Source organism: Miniopterus schreibersii (assembly GCF_964146895.1).
Source record: "Miniopterus schreibersii genome assembly, chromosome: 10".
Classification (NCBI taxonomy): Eukaryota; Metazoa; Chordata; class Mammalia; order Chiroptera; family Miniopteridae; genus Miniopterus; species Miniopterus schreibersii.
The window spans coordinates 6,868,622-6,892,905 of NC_138110.1; the positions used below are offsets into that span (position 1 = coordinate 6,868,622).

A 24,284-nucleotide genomic window follows, 5' to 3' on the forward strand; every position below is an offset into this window, starting at 1 on the left:
TGTCAGCCCATCTGAGGACCGGCAGCCCCCTGGGTGACAGAGACTTGCAGCCTCCCCTCGTGGGGTCAGTCGCGGAGCTACCGGAGCTGCTGGCGGCTCCAATCCTTGTAACACTGCTTCAAATTAAGATCTAATTTATTTTGGAATAATAACGGGCTCTAAAAATAGAACATCAGCAATAATAACAAAGGAAATACTTCTCTATTTCTATCCTCGTTGGAGTCCCTGGAACCAGGTGACCCAGGTAATAATACTTCTGCTGGGATAGCAACAGCTTGTTGCCCCAACAATACTGTGGCAGGAAATCACAAGAGATAACAGTTCTTTCTGCCCGATATGCCCAGGTAGTTAACAGATCTGCACACATACACACATCTACTTAAAAAATCCCACACACCTAAATAGCGGTTACCCACAACGTTCTCTTAATACCTTCTAGGGCTGTTTTGTTATTCTTATTTCATAGCTAAACTGATTTTCCTTGGGTTAGGACAATGGTTCTCAACTGGGGTGACTTTGCCTCCATCCAAGAGAAGGAGGAGAGGGAGTTTGGGGTACAAGGAGGGTATTGGGGGACGTTTAGCGATGTCTGCAGACATTTTTGTTGTCAAGACGGAAGAAGAGCGCAGAGCTCCTGGTATCTAGTGGTAGAGGCCGGGGGTGCTGCTAAACATCCTATACATATCCTACAGGCCCCCCAGACAGAAATATTTGCACCCAGATGTCTATACTGCTGAGGGTTAGAAACCCTCAGAGAAACAAAATAAACCTGGATTTTAACCAAGGTTTCTCAACCTTGCCACTGCTGGCATTTGGGTTGGATAATTAGTAGTGAGATGGGGGCTGCCCTGTGCCCTGTAGCATGTATGGCCTCATCCCTGGCCCCTACTCACTAGATGCTGGCAGTGCCACCACCTTCTAGTAGTGACAATCAAAAATGTCTCCAGGTAATGCAGATGTCCCCTGGGCAGGGTGGGCAGAGCCGCCCCGGCTGAGAAGCACTGGTGTAAAGGATGAATTGGTTACTTGCTGGCTTGGTCATTTCAAACCCATCATGGACTGCCTGAGAGGGAGGGTGAGCCCCTGCGTGGAAGAGGTGACACGTGGCAGTTCTCAGAGCCGTCTCGGGAACACATTGCTCTGGGGAGATTTTCTTAAAGGGGTTGGCGAGGTCTACAGGAAACTCCGAAAGAGGAAAGAGTGTGCAGCTGGTTGAGACCCTCCTCTGGGCTAAGTAGGCACTGCTGCCCAGGGTGTAGAGAAGCCTGTCTCCACTGTCACAGGTTAGGACACTGACACTCAGAAAAAGTATATAATCCATGCGAGATGCCCCAGCTGGGAAGTGCCGGGGCTGAAATTCAAGCTCACCAACGTCCAAATACATGGTTTCACAAGGAGGCACCCAAGGCGTTGGGTTTCTAATCAGGCAGTGTGCCTTTCTTTGGGTAAGTGACTGCACCTTTTTAAGCCCCTGTTTTCTCATCTGTAAAATTGGGCTAAGACTGTAGAAAGGCATTAAATAGGTAATGCCCTTCATGGGAACTGGCCCAAAGCAGGAACTCTAATCTCTACTAAGTATTAGTACGTCACCCTAAGCTCTGAACACTGAGCCGTGTTGCTCCTGAAGTCCTGACTGTAAACCGAAGGGGACTTCATTGCTTTGTACTGAACGTGAGTGTATTCAGGGGTGATTAGGACAAATATATTGTACAGTGAACAAGGAAGGTGACACTCTTCCCCAGCATTGCTTCCTGTCCTTTGGACTCTAGATTATTATGAGAAAGGCCCTTTGGAAATGAATCCTATGCAGTGGTCAGTGAGAGGCCGGACTGGCCGTGTGCATGTGGGGGTGGAAGTCAATTCATTCGAAGCCAGAGGCTGCTTAAGGCTGCTGGGTTGTGGGTTTGAAGCTGGATCTGTAGGGGCGGGCCTGAGAGTTTTCAGTGGCCTCCTTCCTGAGAAGGTACACATTCCTGAGTGGTTTTCCTTTTTCATTATTCCAAGCAACATCACTCTTTTCCTTGAAAACCACATGGAACTCTACTCAGCTATCAGAAAAGATGAAATACTGCCATTTGTGACAACATGGATGGATCTTGAGAATATCATGCTAAGTGAAATAAGTCAGATGGAAAAAGTCAAGGCCCACATGATTTCACTCATGTGGGATGTAAAACTGAAAGCGACAAATAAACCGACAAGAAAAAAACAATCGAAAAAACCCTCATAACACAGACAGCAGAGTGGTGGTCTCCAGATGAGGGGGTGGGGGTAGTAAAGGGTAAACAGGGTTAAAGAGGAGACAGAAGATTTGACTTTGAGTGGTGGGCACACAATGCAATGTACAGATGATGTATCATAGAACTATACAATTGAAACCCATATAATCCTATATATAATCTTTTTAACCAATGTCATCCCAATAAATTTAATTAAAAAGAAAAAAAATGGAAAAAAATAAAACCGTGCGCATCTGGTAAGAATCACTTTTGTGCCCTCCTAAGATGGGGCTGAAATATCACAAGAAATAAGAGGAGGGGTTCAGAAGAGGTCTGTTCCATTCATTTCCCCAAAACTGTCTCCTGGAAAGTTTGATCAGAAACTGGGCCCATATTCGCTCTCTTTGTGGATGTGAGTTTTTTCAAGTGGAGACAGTGGGTCTTGTTACTGCTCCATCTCCAGCTGGTTCCAGCTAGTGCCTGACCCTTAGTAAGGAGGCAATCGCGGTGTTTGTGACATGGCTCAGTGAGGGACTGAGAAAATCATACACCATTGCAGAGAAAAGGGTCTTAGTTTAAACCCAAATGTCTCAAATTGGTTTCCATGGAAATGTAGCTTTGTGGGAGGCCAATAGGTGTTATGTGAAGAGACAGATGGCTGTGTAGTCAACCATGTTGGGGTGAGACCGGGTTGACCAAGACTCTACTGAGGGTCTTTCTCTTTTTATGCTAGCAGGGAATACAAGCTCCCCAAATGGGATGTAGAGCATACAGTATTTACCATACTTATTGGATCTCATCAACTCTTTTTCAAGTATTCTTTTTAAACGTGGGGACTATCTTCAGGGACATTTACAAGTGGCCCCCAGTACGGAGTTCTTATTTATAATCTCTCTCTCTAGAGCAGTGATTTTCAACCTTTTCCATCTCATGGCACATAAACTAATTACTGAAGTTCTGCGGCACACCAAAAATCATATTATATTTTTTTGCTCATCTGACCAAAATAATAGGTATAATTTTGATTCATTTATACCAGACGGCTATTGTGCTGGCTGTTGTCATTTTTTTATTTGACAATCTAAGGGAAAAGAGGTCGGTGCCTCTGACTAAATAGTCAGGTATTGCATGTTTTAAAAATTCTTGCCACAGAGGTTGAAAATTGCTGTTCTAGAGCCATGGTTCTCAACTGGCAGGAGGCTTTGGTCTCCTTGGAGACATTTTTGATGGTCATGTAGTGGAGGAGAGGGAGTGCTACTGCCACCTGGTGGGTGGAGGCCAGGAGTGTTGTTCAACATTCCCTGAGGCCTAGGATAGCCCCACAAGAGAACAATCCTGCATAAGATGTCGATAGTGCCAAGGTTGAGAACACATCTGTTCGAGACGTTTCAGTTTGCTGTCTTCAAACTCTGTTCAGCTCCAAAGGACTGGATCAATTGAGAGAATGAGTGAGACTCAGAAAAAAAAATTATATTTGGAGATTAAGTTCAAGGGGTGAGCTAGCCAAAAAGGAACCAATGGATTATTTCTATATATGATTATTTCTATATAGGAATGGAAGTCCTATTATTATTATTGACATTTAAGCATTGAATAACTATTTATGTCGCATCTACTATGTTCTCTGCAGGATGCTAGATCAGGGGTTGGCAAACTTTTTCTTAAAGGACCAGATAGTAAAAATTTTAGAATTTGCAGGCCCTAGGGTCTCCATATCAAGACTAAACCTTGCCATTGTAGGGCTACTGCAGCAGGGTAATTAATTAATGAATGGGTGTGGCTGTTTCCATAAAGCTTTATTTACATAAACAGGTGGTGAGCAGGATTTGGCCCACAGACAAAGATGCTAATCTCTGTTCTAGAAGTTAGGGTCACAGAGATAAAAGGAGCAAAGACTCAGCTCTGAAGGAGCTCAGGATTCAGGGGAAACTTACAAATAAATAAAACCCAACTACTATACAAAGAAATGAGGCAGATTAGCAGATTTTCTGGGTATTTTTATTATGTCCAGTGCTCCCGTATTGTCAGCGAAGCATGTGTTTTTCCCTATTTGGATGCTCTATTTCCCACACCATCATCCTGCCAGTTACAGAGACTTCTGACGAACACCCAAAGTGCCTGCCGGGCTCAGCGCTGGGGCAGGGAGACTTTTCCTCTCTCCTCTCCCTCCGGTCCCTGCTGCAGCTGACGGTGGCTGCAGGGTCCTCCAGTGGCCTCCTGCCTCCCCTCCTGTCTCCACCCATCGGCCTTTCACGTGGGCACTGGGGTAACCCTCCTTCATTGCCAATCTGACTGTGCGAACCCCCTGCTTAAACCCTTCCCTGGCTCCTTTGCCCTGGTGGTAGTTGTTGGCACTAAGAGAATGTGAGCATGTGCACACACACAGGCACATATGTCCACATGCATGGATTATTTAGCTTTTATTTCAAAATGTAAATATAACTAAAAGGTGCAAATAGTTGTTGGTTAAATATTGTCTTACTTCTCTTAAATCCAGACTTTTGCCTAAGTCTGTTAATACAGTGGTGCTTGAGTGTGTGTTTGTGTTCAATGTGTATATTCACATAAACACACATATTTAATATATATACACGCACACATGTGTGTACACACACAAAGACATGTATAACGTGTCATGTTATTTTACTACAATGTATTTCCTCTTTGTTATTTATATTACAGAGTTAAGATAGTATATGGATTGGGGAAATTTTATAGGTAGGTATAAATAGCTAAATAATGTGAAAAACCGTCCCAGGGTAATAAAAGCGGCACTGTCCAGGGGCCTGGAGGGGGCCTGTATGGGGGTGCTCAGGGATGGGGCGGGCGGGATGCAGAGGGGGCCTCAGGTTAGTAGTGAGGCCTCAGCAGTGTCAGCTGCTTCTCTAGAATCAACTACATCGATAATTTTATCATCACATATTTTAATTTTTTCCCCCCACAGGCATTTTTCAAGCTGTGCTTTGGACTAGAAAGATGAATCTTAGACAATAGCCAACCTGGCATTTTGCTGATTTTTAATGTGTTTTTTGTGTAAATTATCAACAGAAGCCTTAAGGGCTTTTGGTAATGGGGTGTGTTAAAGACGAAAGAAAAGAGAGAGAAAGAGGCAGGAAAGGTATTTTCTTCCCTAGGTGTTGTCTTCTTAATTTGCATAAGTGACAACAGTGAACATCTTGATTCCTGCCACCTTTGTAAAGCCTGTAGCGGGAAATCAGCCACCATATATAACAATAACCCCTATTTATATATGACAGGCCCTGGCCTCCGTACTTTACAAACATCCTCAATCAGCTCTCTAAAAAACCTTAAGAAGCTGCTCTTGTTCACTGAAAGGAAGAAAGAAGGGCAGACAGGTGACATGTCTTGTCTCAGGTGACCCAGCAGGGAAGTGGCAGAAGCAGAGCTTCCCACGGACCTGCCCACTCGGGGGCCCGGTTATTTCCCCGAGCGGCAGCTTCACCCGAGAGGTAGATCAGAAGGGTCCCGGGGAAGCAGGAGGTCAGGAGCCTTGGTTTTGCGTCCACTGCTAGCAGCCACTGAGCTTAGTCATGGATTTTTCTTTTAAAAGAGATTTTTCTTGGGGGAAAAAAATAGCACAAAAACTTGGTAAAATAATTTCCAACATCAGAAAAATAAAAAGCGCCCCTCCAACCCTCGTGCTCATTTCTGAGCTTTGTAGAAACATTTCTACATAGATAAACCTAAGTGTGTACACACACACACACACAAAACTATTTTTAGAAGCAGCTTTGTTGGGTATAATTTTTAGAAACAGCTTTGTATATTATTTTTTAACACCGAGGTGAATACTATAGACACTTGATATTTCTGCTAAATAATAAATTATGTAATTGTTCTATATCAATACATAGGGATTTACTTTATTCTTTTAAAAGGCTCTATTAAGTGTTCTGATATGGAAAACTAAAAAATGCTTATGCAATTCCAATGGGTGAAAAATATCCACATTTAAATAGTGCTTGACCATATAAACTCATTTAACCTCCTTTGTGCCATATGAAATAGGTATTTTAATAGTCCCATTTCTCAGATGAGGAGACTGAGGCATAGGGGAGAGAAGTGACTTGCCCAAGATTGTCCAGCTTGCTAAGCAGTAGAGCTCAGATTCAAACCCGGGGTGTCTGGCCCCAGAGTTTATGGCTTTAACTCTTGTCCTCCAGGTGCAGGCAATATCGCTGTGCACAAATCTTTGTACATATGCCCAGATACATGTAAAAGATAAATTTCCAGCCATGAACGTGCAGATTGAAGAGAATGAATACTTAAAATCTGGCCAGCTGTTGCTAAATTCCTCCCCAAAGAGGTGAAACCACTTAGGCTCCTATCCACAGGGCATGTCCCATATTTGAAAGTCTTACTTCCTTTATTAATCCATGGGGTAGGTGAGTGAACTCCTGTCTCAATGAGTGTGTCTCCCCTTGGGACAGAACAGAATCCACCTGAGTTTATCTTGGGTGACTTCACTGTCTTGATTTCATTGTCCCCTGGCAGAACACACCATCCCCGACCTCCCTCTGGTGTGGCCCCAGTGGAGGGGTCACATTTGCCAGCTGCCTAGCAACCCTACCAGCACACACAGGATTGCAAACACAGAGCTTAGTCCTGGCAGGATACCCGAGTCTCTTCTGACCCACCACTGAGTCCCACTCATTAGCTGATGGTGTAAGCAGATGGGGAAGGGAGGGGGCGACGTGGGGAGAGGAAGGCTGCTGGCAAAATAGTCACAAAGGGAGCCTGTGGCTCCGTGTGGATTAATAGACCCTTTGGCATGTGGGAGATCACCTGAGGTCACCTCCCTCCTCCATCTGCCTCTAGGTGGCCAAACCTACTTGTTCCATTAGCATGGAATGCTCTGGCTTTGTACCAACAGAGCCCACGTAGGAGACAATAAGGGAAGAGAAATACCTTTTATCTCAAATGTGGCTTGATACCAGCCGCCTCCCACTGCTGGCTGGAGAACCAGCTTTGGCCTGAAGATACTTTTTCTTGCTTTTTGAGCTGCACAGGGCTTTTTGAAAATGCTGGAGTCAAGCACAAGCTAAAAAAATCAGAAAATCTCACATAATAGCTTCTTCTTGGGAGATCTGGCAACTGGCTACTCTGGGTCCAGATTTCAGCATGAAAGTGACTAGCTGCTACCCACTTTGGACGGGGCAAGTGCTCCACAGTTCACCACGTTCCCTGCCCCCCTCCTTGTTGTCTCCCATGCTGGCTCTCTTAATTTATTTCTGGCTCCTAGTGGCATATGACTTCAGAGTCCCTGCTCTAGTTCTTGACGTGTCACACTTACTTATATACATGTACATACCTCAAAGCACATATTCACGGCTACATGTATTTTACTAATATTTACTGAGCACATACTATATGCCCGGCAGTGTGCTAAGCGCTGAGGAGGTAAGTGGACATGGAAACCAATGCAGTGCACAGGTTTGGTTCTGAGGGGCCCTGGCCCATCCCCATGCCCTTCCCACTCGAGTCAACTGTAGATTTCCATGGCTGGAACCTGATGTCTTTTGCCCATGGGCTTTCTCTGGTTGCCAGTGCCTACTGGGTACCCTGCTGGGTGTATGAATGTCCAGTCAACACCCTGCCTCTTTCCATACAAACACACATTGTGGCCTTCTAGCAACGACAGACAGGAGCTGGTATGTAAGCAGCCAGCTTCTCCCCCTTGGATGGAATAACTCAGGCCTGTGCTCTACAAGGCTCCCCGACTCTCTGCTCACATGACAGCTCATATGAGATGCTTTTGGCTGCCCTCCCTTCCCTGTCTTACTTCCTCACTCTCCTACTGGTGTCTCCTGGGTCAGAAATCCTTGTCTCAGTGGTGACTTCTGGGGGAACCCAAATTAAGACAAACTCCAAGTCTTGGGGAAGGGTGGGTGTTTGTTGTGGGCCATGCAGGAGAGAACATGAAGCATGCAGGGGAGATACCCTGTTGGGGTGGTGCTCAGAAGTCCTTGATGGGGCTGTCCCTTACCCAGGGAGTGCTGACACCTGGGAGCAGAGTGGACGGTCACAGCTCACCATCTGGGAGATGGAGGTGTCTGTCTGGATTATGGGACTGTAGGGAGAGGGTCCAGAAAGAAGTTCCTAACAGTCCATGAAAATGTAGGAAGCATGGACTGAATGTTGTATCTCCCCCAAATGTCTATGTTGAGACCCTAATCCCCAATGAGATGGCATTAGGAGGTGGGGCCTTTGGGAGGAAGTTCAGTCATGAGGGTGGAGCCCTGGGGGAATGGGATTAGTGCCCTTAAAAGAAGAGACCCCAGGGAGCTCCCTCACCCTGTCTGCCAGGTGAGGCTACCGTGAGAAACAGAAGGCTCTCATCAGAACCCAACCACGCTGGCACCCTGGCCTCCGACTTCCAGCTGCTGAACCTTGAGATGTAAATTTTTGTTGTTTATGAGCCACTCAGCCTACCGTCCTCTGTTCTAGCTGCCCGAGGTGACTGGGACATCAGGAGACAGAGTTAGCTTCTCCTGGAGACAGGTGGTGGTGATGGTTGTAGAACAACACACAAGCTCTCGATGCTGCTGAGCTGTACACTCAAAACTGGTGAAAATGACACGTTTGTGTTACAACTGTTTTACTCCAATAAAAAAATACAAAGAAAGAGTCAGCTTTAACCATCGGCCTGGAGCACAGACAGGGAGCCCCCCAACCTGGGAACACCCTTCTTGCCCGGCCCCTGTCTCAAAGGCCCACCTCACCCCCCAGACGTCGGCCCCTGCCATCAGCAGGCTGGGGGCCAGGAGGAGAAGAGGAGGGGGGCCGGGCCCTGCTTCCCCCCGCAGGGGGCTCCAGCCCGAAGCAGGAGCCGTGATCTCGGAGCCGAGGGAACCCGTGCTCTGATCTCGAAATGGAGTTCCTGACTTGAGTCTCAAAGTGACCGTCGGCTTGTCTTCCCTAAGAATTGGCAGGGAAGTCTGGGGTTGGCTCCAGTTTTATCCGGGGAGGGGACGCTCACTGCCCCTGAGTAGATTCTAGAGGGGAGAGCGGTGCAACGGGCTTTGATGGCAGCCCAGGCGCGGTGCCCACTCAACACGCGCCCACACGTTTTAACATTTACTTAGTACGTATTGTGTGTGGGCTCCTGCCTGAATCGCTTCACTTAATACCACCTAGGAGGTAGGTACTAGAACTAGCCACATTTTTAAAGTGAGGAAACAGGTGTAGAGAAGTGATGTAAGTCTCCTGGGGACCCAGTAGGAGTTGGGGTTTGAGGCCAGACCTGCCAGACTCTAAAGCTGTGCTATTAACCATGGATCCTGATCCCACCAGCCCAGCAGGATGCAGGGTTCTTTTGGGGACCAAGACTCCTGAAGCTGCCTGTAGGTTTTAGGGAGATGCTCGTGATTTCTCTGTTTATATCTGTTGGTGCCAAGTCTGGGATGAGTTGGAGACCCTCTGGGACTCGGCATCACATTAAGAAGATCAGGAGATGCCAAGGCCATGGTCCTGGTTGTATAAAAACTTCAGGTCCAATGAAGCCTCCACTTACACATCTCCAAAATGGGGATATTACTTCTCATCTTATAGGAGATGCCCAAGAAGTGCTGAACACAGCGCCTGGCGTAATGAAAGACCTACATAAACGACACTTGCAATAATATTTGCCTCTGAGCAACAGGACTTAGGGAACGTTGAATTACAGCACCTATCAATGTTTTCAAAACTGTACCAATGATGAACATCACACATTTTCAATTCTCACAGATACAGCACAGGTGATGCTACTACTATTACTACTATTGCTGAGGTGATTATAGTAGTGGGCTATTAGGATTTTTCCTTAGGATGATAAGAGCTTACATGCTCACAACTCCTTCTTGGTGATCACATACACCAAGTCCAGGAAATGGTGCATTTTTAAGGTGACTGCATTCCAATGATATATCCCTTCCTCTGATCATCTGGTCCTATTCAGACCTTTTTCAAAATCCTAGATCTGACTTGATGTCATTTAGGGATGGCTCAGTTTGTTTTGCTCTTTCTTGCACTGGGGACTTCTGGGTGGATTGTGCTTGAGATGTACGTGGAGTGTGGTGAAGACGCAGTTGGTGGTTTCTAAGCAGACTGAAAGGAGGGCCGGGTCCGTGGCTGGATCAGAGCGAGTGGCACCAGCCAAGGTGGGCTCAGCATCGCCTTTACCCTGAAACGCACCATCTGGTTCTCAGAGTGCACCTCAAAATTTGCACATGAAGCCCGGCTGGGCATGGCTCAGCGGTTGAGCGTCGACCTAGGATCCAGGCGATCGGGGTTTGATTCCCTGTCAGGGCACATGCCCGGGTTGCGGGCTTGATCAATGACTTTCTCATCATTGATGTTTCTCTCTCTCCCTCTCCGTTCCTCTCTCTGAAATCAATAGAGATATATTAAAAAAAAATAAAATTTGCAAATGAAGATGTGACTTCTGAAGGCCCCTTTCAAACTGGCCACGCACACCTTGGCCTCTTCCTCGGTGAGGCCCAAGTGCTAAATGACCCTCTCTGAGCCATCCAATTTTCTTTCTTCTTAATAAATAACGGGCTTACTTTCTTAACTCCAAGAGCAAAGGGTCCATCTCATTCTTGTGAAAGAATTCCTAAGCAGCCTGTATGAACACCATGCCATAGACCAATATTCCTTTTATTGACGAACATCCTGAAACCCTGGCCTACCTTAATAAGCTAATTAGAAAGTTGGTTCTGTATTTGATTAAGTTCTGCAGAAATTGGGCTTGTGATGAATCATTAAACAAAGACTTTTTTTTTTTTGGTACAGCAATAAAGACTCAAATGATTAATTAAGGGCACAATGCCAAAACAAGTGTCTTTGTTTAAAACGCAGTGGACAAGACAGCCTTGGGAAAGTTGATGTCTTAAGTAGACGCCACAACATGGTTTTAATTATGTTCAGGAAGACGGACAAGAATAGGAATCGCCAACTGTTTAGAAAGATAATTTTTTTTTTTTCCGAGAAAGATTAGAATTAAAAAAAACAAACAGAGCATTATTGATTTAACACAAATGCCATTTGTTGGGCCTTTTGTAATTTCCTTATTAGTGTCATCATTCCAGGTTTCGCCTCCCCCCTCGTGGCACAGTGTCTGGCATCCGCTCAGCTCTCAGCAATACGATCTAGTAAACACGCAGTGACTGCTCGTATTAAAATGCTTTATTTGATGTAACTGTACAGATGATGAAGCGGTGCAGGTCCTAAATTATCCCAATCATTGCGCAGGCTAATCGGGAGAGAGGGAACCAGGGACCGTCTCTGGGAGATGAGCAGGCAGGCCCAGGGTGCAGGGCGAAGCTGTCAGTTGGAAAAGAAACAACAGCAGGGAAGTTCATGCAACATCAGCTCTTCTTTGCGCCATCAGGAGAACAGCCCACCTCTCAGCTGAAACAGACGTCAGCGGCCTGGTGATGTACAGAGTGAAAGATGCGTTTGGAAGCAGCTTCACTTCGGATTGTATCTGGCAGTCGGATTCCATTTGGATCAAAGTGTCCTATCTCAATATTCAAGATAATGACAGCTGGAGCTTTAAGCAAGGCCAGCTCTTAATTGTAAGAGGCTGAAGACAAAATAGGAGCCTCACGGGTTGGCCCTTGTTCCCCAAACTGTCAGGAAATGGCCTCAACTCATTTGGAAATCGATGGCAATATTGCAGATTTTGCAGGGACTGCGGGCTCTGTTATTTCAAGAAGTCATTTAGACGTACCACTCACAGTACTCACAGTTGCCAGTCTTCCTTGTTGTCCAAACCACAAGGTTTTGAAAAACGGTGAATTATTCATTTTGCTAGTAAGTAATGGCTTTATCTTATCACAAGCATTAACGATATTAGAGACTGGCTTGAGAACAAAACAAAGGATGCTCCGTCTTTTCCACATCCTTGGCTGCTTGTCTCCGCTTATGAGGTCTGAGTACCTGCTTGGCACAGGGCTCTGTGCCGAAGGCTGGAGACATCGGGGTGAACCAGCAAGCCCTTCCCTCAAAGAGCTCAGAGTCCAGGCTTGGAGAGCTGAAAGGGGCTGCCTTTCTGTGGTTGGACGTGTGTTCTGGGCTCTGGGTCCAGGCACAGCTGGACACCAGCTCTGCGCTCTCCCAGGAGGGCACTGAGCCCTAGCGATGCTGAGATTGATTTAAGGACCCAGAGAACCTGATGTTGGTCAACAACCCCTTAAATCAGGTGGCAAATGGGGGCCCTGGGCCAAATCCACCCTGTTGCCCGTTTTTGTAAGGCCTGGTTGAAAAAAAAAATTGAAAGAATAATATTTTGGGACATGTAAGAATGACATGAAATTCAGATCTCAGTGCCCAGAAGTGAAGTTACATGGGAACCCAGCCACGCCCGCTCGTGCCCTGTAGGTTGCTTCTGTGCCATGCGGCGGTTCAGCTGGGCATCGCGGCTCAAAAGCAGCCACGGAGGAGCTGCACACAGATGGGTGTGCTTGTCTCCCAGCACACCCTTTCCACTGGCCCTGGTTTGCCGGCCCCGGCTTTAACCCCGACTCCACAGAGGCCTGGCAAGAATTCAGCGACTTTCTCATCTCAGCCTGACGACAGAGGAGTCCCTTTCCGTGCACCTTTCAGTGCCCACTTGCTCAAATAACCTGTGTTCATCCCCGGTAGTGCGCCTGCGTAATTCTTACAGATCGTCAGAGAAGATCACATGCCTATAAATTATTCCATGGTTTCAGGTACTACTTGAAGTTAGAATGATGTTTAAAAATTAGGTCTGATGTAAGTTTAAGTTTTAAATTCAGCGTTTGAGAGGGTTCGGAAGACCGTAGTGGTCAGATAGCCACCTCTAGGTCCACAGTCTTTGAAGACTTATTGCAGTTAAGTCTTTTAAACAAAGACGTATCCCTTTTTGGGCTCTGCCATGAGTCATCAACTTCCCCAAGCAAAATCTAAGTCAATATCTGTTTTGCAGGTGGAATGACTGCGAACTCTAACCCTCGGCTGAATGAACATGTAAAGGGAAGTCTTAGACTTGGGTAATTATAGGATATTTCCTTAATAAACCTAATCTGATTCTTTTCCGCTAATAATTGTATGTAATTATATTTATGTGTAAGAACATTGCTTATTAATAGAGACTAGGGCCCCAACGATTTAGAAAACTTAGAAAGCATTTGACTGATCCATCACGACATGTCCTCGCAAGTACGTGGGGAGAAAGGAATTTGTCAAAAAGAAATTGGATAGTGGGTGAAATGCAACTCTTTCATTAATTGATAATATTTTTATTAGGTTGTTACTTTTAAGTGTCTTTTAGTGCTTGCACTTGAATTTAAATGTCTGAAAGGGAATGGGTATGCAGGAAAAGAAAAGTAATTACACCCTGTAATTCTGATTTAATTACGAGGAAATAGATGTAATAGGATGTGATAAAAGTTATGACGGGTTCTTTAAATGATATATGTCATTAACATGTTAATTGGCATGAAATCTGAACTTGGAGCCAGGGAAGTCTTAGGTGAATATGAGGTCAGCTCTATTACAGGCAGCCCCGTGATAAAAATTGCGTGAAAGCATTTAAAGTTTTATTCTGCAACGTACTTTTCCCCATTTATGATCAATACGATGAAATTCCAATCCTGCTCTTCCAAGAAGGAAGCAGAGAGGCCGTCCTGAAGAAGCCGGGCTGGCGCGAGCGTGCCGTTAGGGGGCACGAAGTCTGGGTCGGGTGAGACTGGGGCATGTGTTTTTCCCCTGAGCTCAAAGCCCAGGCCCTGTTCTGAAAATCTGGTTCTCTCGGCGTCTTAGCGTAGTGACGAGATGAAACGCACAAAGATTCTGATTATTAAGGGGTCACTGTTTTCTCCAAGACTCATCCCATGCCCTGTTTATTTTATTTAATTTTCATTTTTTTTGGCCCATGGTTGTGGTTAGTAATCAGACGTGTAAGGGTGCATCGATTCAGCAGAAGGAAATAGCCAAACTGGACTGAGGTTGCTGTTACAGTAGAGAGCTGGATGCCACGTGGAACCTCGGAGCCTCAGGCCTTCAGCTCGAAGCACTGAAGACTCACGCCCGAGTGTGAGGCTACGTGGTGACTCGACTATTGAGATTCTTCAGCATTAAAAATACCAACACATTACGTAATTCTACAGCTCTCAGAGGTGGACACGCTTCTTGGAGTAGCCACACTTATGGTCCTTTTAGAAAAAAAAAAAAAAATATATATATATATTTATTTATATAAATTTATATATATTTATATATATTTTTAGAGAGAGAGGAAGGGAGAGGAAGAGAGAGAAACATCAATGATGGGAGAGAGTTATTGATTGGCTGCCTCCTGCACGCCCCCTGCTGGGGATCGAGCCCGCAACCCGGGCATGTGCCCTGACCGGGAATCGAACCAGTGACCTTCTGGTGCATGGGACGACACTCAACCAACTGAGCCAGACTGGCCAGGCTGGTGCTTCTTTTGGGTGATGTGTGGACCACATGCACACACAGGCCGGCATCCGTGTCAACAGGGGCGTCTGTGACATGGGACTGTTCCATGCAGAGATGCTTCTCAGAGAGTTCCTCTCTGTTCCTCATCTGTTGGTGGACATTTGTCCTAGTTTAATTCAAATTATTTAAAAACAGGATGGGTTCCAGAGCACGTACATTTGGTAAGAACCCAACACAAGGAAAGAGAGACTCAGGGAACTGCAGATGTTGGGACTGGAGCTGATACTTTGCACCCGCGGTCGTAGTGGGGAGAACAGGAATCGGGTTCTCTTGACTCTGTCATGCCTGTGAATGATCCACCCTTTCTTGTCACTCACTTCCTGAGACCTCCGACAGCCAGACCACGTTGACCAGCCACCAGACTCCTTCAGACTTTGACAACAGCCGGGTCAGCCATCATTTGGCAATGTCAGCTGTTTGCCAGGTCCCCCAGCACACGTGTGGGGTGGAGCCAAAGCCCTTTCGCGCACCAGCACAATGTGACCAGGTGAAGGACTCTGCTAATACACCAGCATCTCCCGCCAGGGTCTGCCAGCTGACCTTGACCTTGGAGGGCCTTTCATGATGAATGCCTTCTGGCCACCAAATCCTCCTGCAATTTTCTGATTCAGAAACCACCTTGGAAGAGAGCTGTGGCCCTCTCTCTCCATCCCCCCTGTGTCCCCAGACAAGCGCCCCGCTCCTCACCCGCTATCACAAAGACAAGGAGTCCCATTCATAATTTAGGTCAGCCCTGCCTTTCCCTACACGCCACCAACAAGCGCCGGATGCTGGAGGAAAAGCTGAACTCTTTCTCCAGGGATACACTAGGATCAAGCAGAATCTCATTAAGGCTCACTTCAAAGATTCGTCCTTTATTTCCATACAAACAAGTTTAAATTATCGTGCGTGAATGTGCTGTTAGCAGGGACTCTTCCATTATGCATGATTCCTTACTGCTCGTATCATGAATAATGGGCAGAGCTCCATTAGCGACTTCCAGCAATATGCTAGAAGTGGGAGTGGTCAGTTATTAGGTTAAAGTTCTGTTGTTTGCATGTTTATTTTATTTCTTACTCAAGCTATAATGCTCTGGTTCATCTAAATCAGTATTGCAATCTTGTAATTAAGCACAGCGTAACACATGTTGCAGCTATGGTTTCTTTACAATTACTATTATTTAATATTTATTGAACATTTACTATGTACAAAAGAGAGTGCAAAGGGTATTATCCTTGCATGCATAATATTATTTAATCTTCACCAGAACCCCATGAGATAAGTATGATTATTAACATTTTACAGCTGAAAAACACACCTGATAGGGAGGGAGGGATCTAAAGTACCCATGAATAAACTCATAATAATTGATAGTGCTGATTCCAATCAATGTGTCTGACTTCAGATACTCCCAATTATTAAATATTTCTTACCATGCTGTTACTTTCTGAGGAGCTTCCCTGGAGAATCTATCATTTGGGAAGTAGATGTTTTGGTTCCCATTGTACAGATAGGAAAATTAATGCCCAGGAAGTAGAATGGTTCCTGGGAGCCAGAGACCCGTGTTCAAGCCCCGGTTTCGCCTCCACTTGACCTTGGACAGCCAGTCTTCCAGGGTACAGCTTCTGCAATATTTAGATTTGGGGACAGGGTGCTCTTAGTATTTTCTCTTGATTGTTTTCTCTGGAGGCTCCTCAGAAAGACGCAGGCTGACTCTCACACCGACTGGTTGTGTGATCCCGGGCAGATTACTTAACTTCCTCCATCTCACTGTCCTCGTTGGTCCAGTGGGGATCCGTACCTGCCTCCTTTAGGGCCATTGTCAGGAATAAACTAGGTAGTAGCCGGCACGTAGAAAGCACTGTATACATGTGAGCTAATATTTTTGCATGAATCCCTCTGAGATTCTTAATACCTTTCTGCGTGAGTCTCTCTCTGATTAAACCCAAGGCATCCAGCATGTTGTTGGAACATTTCCTTATTGCTTTAAAGCCCCCTCTTCTTTTAATATCTCATAGTTTGACCGATAAAGTCCTAAGTTATTTCCATGTTCCCTCTTAGTCCCACAAGGCAGGGCTTGATTAGCCAATGGCACGTCCACTTGGCCATGCTCATGACCTAATGAATGATGTTAAGATGGTTTGAAGAAATTGGTTACAAGTATTGTCTCAGAGCCCACTCTCAGATTATTAAAAAACAGTTGGAAGGGAAGTTTGAATTGGCCACAGCTTTTATTTGTAACCTCTTGAATTAGCTGATGTCAAATCCAGCTCCATTGTCAAGACAGGAAATGCTGAGGTCCTCTGGAAATGTCTTAATAATTTCTACATTATTTATTCAAGATATTTGGCTAGCTAGACCGGGAATGATTTTTCCATTTGGAAATGTGTCACAGAATGCCCCAGACAGGAAATAAACTGAAGGAGCCTGAGTTTGGAGACCGATCCAGGCTCTTTGAATGCACCCGACCCTTCCTTGCACAGAAACTTCGTTCCTGCTGGCACTGCCATCTGGACCCGCTCTCCTTTGCTCACTCGTCACCTCTGATTCCATGGGTCCCGCTTCCGTCAAGTCTTCAAGATTCATCTAAAAGTCATTTTCTCCTTCCAGAAATTGCTTCTCCAATACAATATATTCTATTATTCTTTGTACTTTTTGAAGTGCTTTTGCAGATATTTCATTAATCTGCTTGTTCCACCTTCTATCTCATAGGACTGAAGCCTCCCTCCCCCAGGGGTACTTAAAGCTGCTCTACCCGCCCTGCCTGCGGAAGGGAGCTGTACCCCCCTAGTCCTGGTTTAAATCGGGGAAATGGGTGAAGGGAGTATTTAAAGGAGCCAGGGCTGGCTTGATTCATTGACAGTTAAAGAGGGGGAAAATTACCTGTAGAAAGGAGGTGAGGAGGTGCTTGGGAAGGGGAACAGGGCCAGGGGAGGCTGCATTTGGAGGGGACTTTGGAGCACTTTTTGGGCGAGTTGTTGGGGACAGCTGGTATTTCGTGAGTGGAGCTTCGGGGGACGTGGATGGGTGAAAAGAATTGAAAAGCAATTTTTAATGGATGGGCGCCTTCATTCCCTTTGGCATTTTGGGAGAGGCCGCAGTAAACATTTATATAATTCTACAAATATCTTTGTATGAAGGAGGGGCACTGCTCCTGAGTGTAACACCCATGCAAAAATGGGCTCGACCTCCGCGAGCTGATGTTTGTGCTAGAATTTATGTCTGTATCTCTCCACACCCTCAACCCACACAAACTCCAGGGACTTGGCTGGATGCGGGGCTCGGGCTGCATTTATATTATTCATGATACCCATGAGGCCTTGCTCCTGATGGGTTTCTTTGGAGAAAAACGCTGATTTGTCCATGTCATGGAGACAAATGCTTCCCGATGAGTCCGAGCTCCTGAACGCCGTGTGGACCGTCTGTCTGGTGGGTGTTTCCCGGCCGTCATCTGTGACAGACCCAGAGTACCAATGGACCGGGCTCATGGGCTCAGAAGCTGTGTGTCCGCACTTCAGCCTTGCCCTGCATGACTGTGACACCTGGGCCAGTTACTGAACCTCTCTGTGCCTTAGTTTCCTTCTCAGAAAATGTTGTTTTCCCCTAGACCATTAAAAGAAAGAGAAATGTGGTTCACTTTCCTAAATTGATGGAACCATAGGATATAAGGATCAGAAAAGATCTGAAAAAATTAGCTGGTCCCCAGGTAGTAAGTAATTTTTGTTAGCTATAAGCTCTAAGTATTGAACATATCCAATTAAAAGAGTTCTTAAAAATTATTTATTGATTTGAGAGAGAAAGAGACATTAATTTGTTGTCCCACTTATTTATGCACTCATTGGTTGCTTCTTGTATGTGCCTTGACCCGGGATCGAACCCACAACCTTGGTGTATTGGGACGACGCTCTAGCCAACTGAACTACCTGGTCAGGGCAGTAGTTGTTTCTAATTGGGGTGATTTTCCCCTCCCACCAGGGCACATTGGCAATGCCTGGAGACATTTTTCGCTATCACAACAAAGCTGAGGGCAGGGTGTGCTACAGGCATCTAGATGGTAGAAGCTAGGGGTGCAATGCACAGGACAGCCCCACCACAAAGATTTATCCACCCAAAATGCCAATAGTGCCAATTTGTTCTGAAGGATTTGAAGTCTGTCTTCCTTGAGGCTCAGTGGGAAAGGATGCCAGGATTGATTAGTGATGTCTGCCTGGGATACAAGAGGTGGAGCGAGGGAGCACGTGTGTCGGTCAACACCATCCAAGGCCAAAAACCTACTTCACAGAGGGGGAGATTAAGGCTCAGGCAGCTTTTTAAAAAAATTCACATTTAATATGTTTTTATTGACTTTCGAGAGAGGAAGGGAGAGGGAGAGAGAGAGACAAACATCAGTGATGACAGAGTCATTGACCGGCTGCCTCCTGCACGCCCCCTGCTGGGGATCGAGCCCCCAACCTGGGCATGTGCCCTGACCGGGAATCGAACTGTGACCTCCTAATTCATGGTTGACGCTCAACCGCTGAGCCACGCCAGCAGGGCTCAGGTAGCTTTTTAAGGCACATGGCAAGCAAGTAGAAAAGCTCGGGCTGCAATTGTGGGAAAGCTCGGGCTGCAATCGATTGCTTTTCAACCTTAAACCACATTCCTCAAGAGCAGAAACTGGATCCGTCTAGCTCACAAACACCTCTCCAGCGTTTAGCACGGTGCCCACACGTGGTAGACAGTCTACAAATATTTGTTCAATTGATAAATTGAGTTTTTGGCAAGGATAGGTGTAACTCTACCAACTCTAAGCCAGTTTTCTAAATTTATAGAAAGCTTACTTTCAGTTTTAATGATAAATACCTGTGAGAAAAAAACACACCAAAAAACAAAAAACCTCGTAGGGGTATGAAAGCACTTGAGCAATGATCACTTTCTGGGAGGGAGCTGCTCGCCTCTGCCTCCCTTTATTCCAGGAATCCACTGGGATGTCTGTTCATGGGATTCTAGGTTCTGTTCTGAGACCCTCACCCAGAGGACGCCTTCCGCTCACATCTGCCTGAAGGCCGGGGCAATAGGTTTACCCTAAACCTCAGGGGCCGCACTCCTTGTTGAGGGAACACCAGCCCCATAAAGCATAGGAGACGGGGTGCAGGGCCAGCACCTGGGAAGAATCCTGGGTGCTCAGTGACTTGACCCCCCCCCCCACTGCTTATTCTCTGAGGGACTGGAGAACGGTCTCCCAGCATCTCAGTTTAACCTTCAAAAATGAGAACAAACGACCCCTACCTCCCCGTTTCACTTGAATGGATGAGATACAAATTATGGAAGCAGTTGAAATTTTAAAAATTAAAGTATTTTTAAAACTTTTAAATTTAATATAATTATAGGCTCAGGTAAGTTCTAAAAATAGTTGAGTCCCAAGCACCCTGCCCCCAGTTTTCCCCATTGGTGACATCAGTCTTACAGAACCGTGGTGCAATATCAAAGCTAGGATGTTGACATTGGTACAATGCTGCTAACTAGGCTGCAGACTTTAGTTTTGACAGTTTTTGCATTTGTGTGTGTGTGTGTAGCTCTATGCAATTTTACTCTTTGTATAGATTTATGTAACCATCGCTACAATCAAGATGGGAGACTGCTATCTCTTACCCTCTGGGACAGCATGGAGGGGCCTGGAGAGTATTATGCTAAGTGAAATAAGCCAGGCAGAGAAAGACACGTACCACACGATCTCCCTCATATGTGAGAACAAAATAAACCGAAGAACAAAATAGATCCAGAGACACAGAAGCATGGAACAGACTGAGGGGTCTCAGAGGGAAGGCGAGGGTGGGTGGGTGGGTGGGAAGAGACTAACCAAAGAACTTTCATGCATATATGCATGATCCATGGACCCAGACAATAGTGTGGGGAAAGCCGGGGGGGGGGGGGGACAAAGGGGAAAAGAGGGACATCTGTAATACTTAATACTTTCAACAATAAAGATAAAAGGAGTAATTTCTGAGTTCATTTGAGCAATATTTTAATTTACTTACTATCGGTAGTAGAAACATAGGGCTATCTTATAGAAATGACTCAGAGTATAAGTTAGAATGTATGTTTACTCTTTGCAAAGGTTTTTGTACAGATTATCCTCATTAAAAAAAAAACAAAGATTGTAATATATTTAAAACAATGGTAATGAAATGTGTGCATCCTTTTAATGTTACTCAGAGTGAATTACTACTTTTAAGAAAGGAGTTTTACAATTTCTAGGAGTCTTAATGATTAAGATAAACTGAAATGGGAATACGCTAATCATTAAATAGTTTATTTCATTGTTTAAAAAAAGATAGGAAACTGCTTAGAACAAAGAGTAATGATATTAATGGCTATTATCCTGGGGGTAGTTACTATGTTGCAAGCACTCTGCTGGACCTTTAGTGTGTGTGTGTGTGTGTGTGTGTGTGTGTGTGTGTGTATATACATGTTACATTATTTAATCTTCATAAAAATCCTGGAAGTCAGATGCTATTTGTGTTCTGTAAAGAAGTAAACTGAGGCTGAAAGCGCTTAACTAACCTTGCAAAAGTCACCTGCCCAGCCAGCAAATAGCAAAGCGAAGTCTGCTGGATGCCAACACTTGCCTTCCTCTGTGACTCCATGCTGGGATTAATGGAAAAAAAAAATCACCGCATAATGTCACTATTCAGAGGTAAGCCTACTTACAATTTAGTATATTTCCTTATAGACTTTTTCTATGATTATGCAGATTGAAACTTATTTGGGACCAAACTGTATGCACAATTTCGATCTTGCTTTTTCTCAACTTAACATCACATCTTCTACATCATTAAAACTCTTCAGCGTGATCGCTTTCAGAGCCTGCCCAGTGTTCCATTGCTCCAAGGTGGAACAAGATTCCTCTGACCCCTGAGGTTGGCCAGTACAATGGCTTCCAAATTTTCGTTATTATAAGTATTACCATAGCGAACATCTTTATGTAAAAACTTGTAAAACTCCAAAGATGTCCTTAGGATGAGATTCTTAGATATGAAGCCATGAAGTCAAAACATGAGAACAGTTGAATGATTCTTAAAGAGTATTGCTTAAATATTTGGGAGGCAGCGTCTTTAAAATATGGTACCAGCTACTCTCAGTCACGGGCTGGTGAATTGTGGCCTCCAGGACAAATCTGGCTCCGCTGCTTGCTTCTGTAAATAAAGTTTTATTGGCACACAGCATACTGACTGTAAACAAACACGCTCATTTGTCCCCATATTGTCTGCGGCTGCTTTCACACTGTGTCAGAGCTGAGTACTTACAAAGGAAACCGCATGGCTGGCGAACCGAAATATTTACTATTTGTCCCTTTATAGAAAAAGCTCGCTGGCCTCTGCCCTAGAGGAAAGCTATGGATAGGAGATAATAACGGCAAATTTGGACAGAGCAATTATGCCAAGCATGGCCTCACAGTGTGGGCACCTGCGGGAGGGGGCTGTGGTAATGTACACTGGCGCCCGTGGGTACACGCGCTCAGATTTCTTGTGCCAGGGGAGCTGCACACAGTTGGTGTTTAATAAGTGCTTGTTGTTTGCTGCTAAGCATGAGGTTGTCAACGGATATGGTGACACCCCCATCCTCCCCTTTCCTGGCTTTGCGCGGTTCTTGGAATTTGTCCTGGCTGGATGACTTCCTTTCACACCACTGGCGCATATAGAAAAGCAGCTCTATTATTTAAATTCTCCAAGATCAAGGATGTAAAATGAAGGCTGCCCCCGGCCCCACAAGACATCCAAATAAATCTCGCGGCTTCCAAATGTGACTGTGTCACCCTGGGATTAATACCAAGTAATCCAGTGCCAACATCAAGACAGTGAAAATAAGCATTTACTCTCCGGAAAATCATTTTATACTGATTACAAGTTGTAGCCTGTCACGAGGATGTGAATTGAAAATGTGCACATTTGCAAGGTTAATATTTCTCTCTAAAGTCATTCTCTCCCCTGCCTACACCCCCACCCAGTTAGAAAGGAAGCAGGAATTCCAAATAAATATTTGTCCTGAGACATCCTCATTTCAGGACACAGAGTTTAAACCAGCTTCCATTTCGCTCCAGAACAACATGAGGACAGGCAGTGATGGCTCAGTAGCCAGTGGTCATGGAGCAGGCTCTTTTTCTCAGTGCCAGGACAATTCAGGCCAGATAATTGTCCTGGGGGCCTGTCCTGTGCACTGTGGATATTTAGTAGCATCCCTAATGTCTACCCACTGATGCATGAAGCACCTACCTCTCAATTGTGACAACCAAACTCCTCTAGACCTTTCCAAATGCCTTCTGGGGTCAACTCACCCCCAGTTGAAAACCACAGGTCTAGAGATCTTGAAGCAAGTAGTAGCCAACCCACCAATGTCAAAACAGCAGAGCGTGGCTGTGTGTCCACCTTTTTAGCTTCATCTCTGCTACGAATGTACCTCTAACCTTTCAACCCAAAGCAGGTATGCTTTCACCTGCCTGGAATTCCCTTATCCATTATGGAAAGTCACCTCCTCAATGAAGCCTTCCATGACTGCCCCTCCTTCAAACCTAACGTGGAGCTAGACACAGTTTTCTTTGGGCTCTCATGACTGTGGACACACGGTCACATAAGAGTTGGGCTCTAAGTGCTTAAAGGAAAACTGCACAGAACAAAATTACTTTGGAAAATCCCTTAAACCCCCCGTAAGTACAGTATGAATGGTTTTTCGGAATCCACTCTGTTGAGTCATTTTTCTGCCTGCTCATGTTTAAGAACTATTAAGTTACACCACAGAAAGGAACAGGAGGGAACTCTATACGCGGATGTCTGGGCCTTCAAATGCCGATATCATTAGAAAATCTTTGATGACTAATGGGGAAAAGGTCAAGCACTCTAGTATGTTCCCACTTGCCTGCAAGGTTTATTTCATTTGGTTTTAATATTGAAGCTCTATAATCTTAATTTCAGTGAAAAATTTGCCACTGGAAGAATTAAACTAGGTAACATATGCGAACTATCTCAATATAGTGTCTGGCACATAGTAGGTACATACTGAGGCATTCTGAGTTTCAACCTAAATCGACACTGTTCTTTGAGTTACAGGGAAGAGCTTGGCCACTTGCTTCTGGTATTTGGAAACTGGCATTTTCTCTTGTGATCACAACTGCTGGCCTCATGTCCCTCTAAGTGCCGGCATTACCACACTGGACTGTATGTGTGAGTGTGCATGTATATATATGTTGGTGTGTGTTTCCCTTTGGACTGAGAGTTACTTGTGGACAGGGGCCCTGCCTCATTGTTTTTGTTTCCTGAATTTGCACGTCAAGTCAAGGCATTAAAAAAATGAGAGTTTGAGGTAACATCTTCCGCATATCCCACTTTCAATTTTAAAACCCTTCCCCGACAGCATATAGAATCTAGTGCCAGCATATAGAATCTAGTTATATAAGCACATAACATAACCTTCGGCACATGAGAGGTGCTCAGCAAATTTTTGTTGTTATGATGATTGAGTCTTTAAAATCTTTTAAAAGCAAGAGCAAGATGTCAGCCATGGACTAGCTCAAGCAATTGGTAGGAAGGGAATTTTCTCAGCCCATTTGGTAGAAATGGGTCC

At 45.2% G+C, this 24,284-nt stretch overlaps 1 protein-coding gene across 3 annotated transcripts in view; it reads right to left on the bottom strand.

The window, feature by feature from the left end:
- Positions 1 to 24,284, bottom strand: part of TSHZ2 (teashirt zinc finger homeobox 2) — a 409,116-nt gene that overhangs the window by 40,229 nt on the left and 344,603 nt on the right. The window contains exon 3 of one of the 3 annotated variants that reach the window (XM_081148748.1): positions 14,358 to 14,401. The exons of the other annotated variants lie outside the window; for them this stretch is intronic. The gene's annotated coding sequence lies outside the window, so the exon portion shown is untranslated. Of the gene's footprint in view, positions 1 to 14,357; positions 14,402 to 24,284 lie in introns of those variants that run through there. 3 annotated transcript variants of the gene reach the window in all.